The sequence below is a fragment of the Juglans microcarpa x Juglans regia genome, chromosome 1D, assembly GCF_004785595.1.
Source record: "Juglans microcarpa x Juglans regia isolate MS1-56 chromosome 1D, Jm3101_v1.0, whole genome shotgun sequence".
NCBI lineage: Eukaryota > Viridiplantae > Streptophyta > Magnoliopsida > Fagales > Juglandaceae > Juglans > Juglans microcarpa x Juglans regia.
Genome location: NC_054594.1, coordinates 23,953,632 through 23,959,018, shown reverse-complemented (window position 1 = coordinate 23,959,018; position 5,387 = coordinate 23,953,632). Strand labels below are relative to the sequence as shown.

The window sequence follows — 5,387 nt, the reverse complement described above, 5'->3', positions numbered from 1 at the left end:
GTAAGATTTATGAAAGATTTAGTTGGTTTGTTATGACTATCGGGAGGTTATGGACCCCTTTGATTTATTATTATTGCATTAAAGATTGTGTGGAGTTTGTAATGAGATTATTGAGAAGATTTGAGATTGTTTTCATTTATGAAGTTTTTTTTTTTGGAGTTTATTCTTTGGATGTGTTGGGAGATATGTTTATGAGTGACATGTAGAAATTCTCCAAGTCACCCGGATTTGGGGCGTTACATTAGGTATCAGAGACAGGTTAGAATTCTGCATACTATAAACCTAAAAGGTTTAGATTTCTGTGGGTGCATAGGATTGAATATTGTTGAAGTGGGAAGTCTTAGAATTCGCAGGCTTTGCGAATAATTATGAAGTGTGGTATTTCATAGGTCTATGAACTAAATTCATGTTGATTAAGGTTTAGTTTAGTGGCGGAGCCTTCTTAAATAGTCAGATGGAGTAAGATGTTAAATTTTGGAGAGATTGACTATTACTACCGTTGTGCGTTCCTCTTTTGTCTCTGTTATAGATATTCTTATATTTTTGAATTCTAATATATATATACGTTTTGTTTTTACAAATACCACTAATTTTCTATGTTCTTATAAATTCTATTTTCGATGCGATTTTTTAAAAATTCTAGTTATTTTGTCAGGATGCCACCTCGTCGTAGAGAACGAAGCATGTCGGATCTGAATGCGATCGAGAACGAAAGGGAAGCAAACCCGAGTGCATCCGACGTGTTACGAGCAGCTGCACATCAGTTAATTGATGACCTTGTGCAAAATCCCACGGGTCGCCAGCGTAATTTCAATGAAGGGGGTTGTACTGTTGAGCAATTCAATCGTATGCACCCTCCTTTATTTGATGGGAGAGGCGATCCAACTTTGGCGGAGGATTGGGTTCAGGACATTGAGGAGATTTTGCGAGTCCTAACTTGTACTGAGGAGCAAAAAGTGGCGTACGCCACATTCAAGCTTACTGGGGAAGCGAAGAGGTGGTGGATCTCTGAAAGATCTATCAGGGAAGCTGAGGGAACAGAGATAGTCAGTTGGCTGCACTTCAAGCAGATCTTTCTTGAGCGCTTCTTCCCTAGCTCTTTCCGTGAGGACAAGGCTATAGAATTTGCCACCTTGGTTCAGGGAACCATGACGGTACATCAGTATGCTGCTAGGTTTACTGAGTTATCCCGTTTTGCTACTTATTTGATTCCCGATGAGGAAAAGAAAGCACGCAAATTTGAGCAAGGACTGAATGAGAGACTGTACGTGCGTGTGGCGGGTTTCCAGATTCGGAACTTCTCAGAATTGGTGGATAAAGCAACAGTTTTTGAAAGAACCCTTCAAAGAAGCGCTGCAATGCATGAACAGAGAAAAAGGACTACTCCTACTGGGTACCAGTCTGGCATGGATCAAGGACCATGGAAAAAGAGGAATGAGGGTAGTAGTTCAGGAAAAAGGCTGGTTCAGAGTAATCAACAGCCCTACCAGTGTAGGACATGCAATCAAGTGCACTCCGGAGAGTGCAGAAAAGGGGCGGGATTGTGTTTTCGTTGTGGCAAAACAGGACACTACATCAGGGATTGCCCAATGCAAAATAGGAGCAACCAGACATTCATACCGCCACCTCAGAGGAATGAAGTATCGGCCCGGGGCAGCAATCAACGTCCTACTGCGCCTACTCGAGTCTTTGCACTAACACCTGGAGAAGTTGAGGGTAGGAATGACGTGATCACTGGTATGACTCTTTGGTTTTACTTCAAGGATTTATAGTTTCTATTATTTTCTTTTCTTTGATTGATTCTGGTTAAGACTTTGAATATTCTTGGTTCATGGATGAGTTTGAATGTGATCACAGGTACTCTTTCTCTGTTTTCTAATAATGCTTTTGTGTTATTTGACTCGGGAGCGACACATTCTTTTGTTTCCACAGCGTACTCTAGATTTTGCACTTTAGATACTGAAAGGTTGAGGAACAAGTTAGTGGTTGCGACCCCAACAGGAAATTCTGTAGTCTGTAGTGAGATTTTACCTGGATGCCCTCTTTCTATAGAGGGAAGACTGATGCCAGCAGATTTAATAGTTTTCCACATTGTTGGGTTTGATGTAATTTTGGGTATGGATTGGCTGGCTTCCTTTCACGCCAGTATTGATTGTGCTAAAAAGGAAGTGGTATTCAGACCCCCTAATGAAGGTGAATTTCGGTTCACAGGATCAAAAGTGAGGTTGACTCCACCCATCATTTCTGCCATTCAGGTTGGAAAACTGTTGCATGATGGTTGTCAGGGATTCCTAGCCTGTGTGGTAGAAGCGCCAAAGGGGAAGTGATGTTGGAACAGATACCTGTTGTGAGGGATTATCCAGAGGTCTTCCCTGAAGATTTATCGGGACTTCCACCCGAGCGGGAGGTAGAGTTTGCTATTGAGTTAGTTCCAGGCACGGTACCCCTTTCGAAAGCACCTTATCGCATGGCGCCATCTGAATTAGCGGAACTCAAAGAGCAGTTGCAAGATTTGTTAGATAAGGGTTTCATCAGGCCCAGTGTTTCACCTTGGGGAGCTCCAATTCTTTTTGTGAAGAAGAAGGATGGATCGATGAGAATGTGTATCGATTATAGGGAACTTAATCGGGTGACCATAAAGAATAAGTACCCGCTACCCCGTATAGAGGATTTGTTTGATCAGCTTCAGGGTGCTCAAGTATTTTCGAAGATTGATCTTCGATCAGGTTACCACCAGTTGAAGATCAGAGCTGAAGACGTGGCTAAGACGGCGTTCAGAACCCGTTATGGCCATTATGAGTTTTTGGTCATGCCTTTTGGCCTGACTAACGCCCCAGCCGTATTTATGGACTTGATGAACAGGGTGTTCCATGAGTTTTTGGATAAGTTTGTGATTGTCTTTATTGATGATATACTGATATACTCCAAAAGCGAGACCGAGCATGAAGAACATTTGAAGTTGGTACTTGGGACACTCAGAGACAAGCAGCTGTTTGCTAAGTTGAAGAAGTGTGAATTTTGGCTTGATTCAATCACGTTTCTGGGGCATGTAGTTTCGAAGGATGGTATTTCAGTGGACCCAGGAAAAGTGGAAGCCGTGGTTAATTGGTCGGCACCGAGGAATGTTCATGAGGTTAGAAGCTTTTTGGGATTGGCGGGGTATTACCGTCGATTCATTGATGGGTTTTCCAAGATAGCAGTTCCTCTCACTGCACTCACCAGGAAGAATAATAGGTTTGAATGGACAGCAAAGTGTGAAGAAAGCTTCCAAGAGTTGAAACAGAGATTAGTGTCAGCCCCGGTGTTAACAGTTCCCACAGCTAGAGGCGGATTTGTTGTCTATAGCGATGCTTCTAGGCTTGGTTTGGGGTGTGTACTGATGCAACATGGGAAGGTTATAGCTTATGCCTCACGCCAACTGAAAGTGTATGAGCAGAATTATCCCACCCATGATCTGGAACTCGCGGCAGTCATTTTTGCACTTAAGCTTTGGAGACATTACTTGTATGGAGATAAGTGCGAAATTTTTACGGATCACAAGAGTTTGAAGTATTTCTTTACCCAAAAAGAATTAAACATGAGACAAAGGAGGTGGCTTGAGTTGATCAAGGATTATGATTGCACCATTAATTATCACCCAGGCAAAGCTAATGTTGTAGCCGACGCTTTAAGTAGGAAGTCAGTGGGACCGACAATTGCAGCTATTACCACTCAGCATAGGTTGCTGATGGATTTAGAAAGAGCCGGTATTGAAGTCTTTTCTAGTGATACAAGTGTTGTCATGGCCAGTTTAGTGGTTCAACCTGCTTTGATAGATAGAATCAAAGATGCTCAGAAAGTGGACTCAGAGTTGGTGAAGCTAAGGGAAGAGATCGGAAACGGGGACAAACCTGATTTTTGTATTTCCAAGGATGGAGTTTTGAGGTTTAGAAGTAGAGTATGCATACCTGCTGATGATGAACTAAAAAGGTTGATTCTTGAAGAGGCACACCGTTCTTTGTATACTGTTCACCCAGGGAGTACCAAGATGTATCGGGATTTGAGAGTCCTTTTGGTGGAATGGCATGAAAAGGGAAATTGCTAAATTCGTAGAACAATGCCTGACTTGCCAACAAGTGAAGGCGGAACATCAGAGACCTGCAGGATTATTACAGCCACTTCAGATTCCAGAGTGGAAATGGGAACATATCTCCATGGATTTTGTGACAGGTCTACCAAGGACCGTAAGCGGGCAAGATGCTATATGGGTGATCGTGGATCGCTTATTGAAGACCGCCCGTTTTGTGCCCATTAAAGTTTCTTATAAACTAGAGAAACTAGTTGAACTGTATGTGCGGGAGATAGTGAGGTTGCATGGAGTACCGGTATCCATTGTGTCGGATAGAGATCCTCGCTTTACCTCGAAGTTCTGGCGAAGCTTACAAGAGGCAATGGGTACTTAGCTAAGTTTCAGTACTGCTTTTCATCCTCAGACAGATGGACAGTCAGAAAGAACTATTCAGATTCTAGAAGACATGTTGAGGGCATGCTTGATGGATTTCAAGGGATCTTGGATGGAACATTTACCATTGGTTGAGTTTGCATATAATAATAGCTTCCAGGCTAGCATTGGGATGGCACCATACGAGGTTTTGTATGGCAGGAGATGTAGGTCTCCATTGTATTGGGATGAAGTAGGTGAAAGGAAACTTCTAGGGCCAGAGATTATTCAGCAGACCACCGAAAAGATAGATATCATTCGGGCTAGAATGAAAGCAGCTCAAAGTCGACAGAAGAGCTATGCAGATAAACGCCGCCGTCAGTTAGAATTTGCGATGGGAGATAAGGTTTTCTTGAGAATTTCACCAATGAAAGGAGTTATGAGATTCGGAAAGAAAGGTAAGTTGAGTCCTAGATACATTGGGCCGTTTGAGATTCTTGATCGGTTTGGACCGGTGGCGTACAGGGTGGCTCTACCACCGGTTTTCTCGGGAGGGCATAATGTGTTCCATGTGTCCATGTTGAGAAAGTATATCCATGACCCCACTCACATCATAGATCATGAACCCTTGCAGATTCAAGAGGACATGACCTACACCGAGGAACCATTGCGGATTCTGGACAGGAAAGAGCAAGTGTTGCGGAATCGAACTATTTCTTTGGTTAAAGTATTGTGGAATAATCATGCTATCAATGAAGCATCTTAGGAATTCGAGGAAGAGATGCGAGTAAAGTATCCTCACTTGTTCGAAATAAATTAGTATAGCTTGTAACGAATTCCGAGGACGGAATTCTTGTAAGGGGAGGAGGATGTAAGGCCCTGCCTCTTCATTAAAGTGGCCCGGATCAATGCGTGAAAATGGCCCAGCCATTTTCGTGTTTAGTGAGAATCCCGAACGACGTCGTTT

General features: G+C 42.9%; 1 pseudogene; it reads left to right on the top strand.

Moving 5' to 3' along the window:
- The first annotated feature begins 683 nt into the window (after nt 1-683).
- Nucleotides 684-5,186, top strand: LOC121244873 (annotated as a pseudogene).
- Nucleotides 5,187-5,387: the final 201 nt, after the last annotated feature.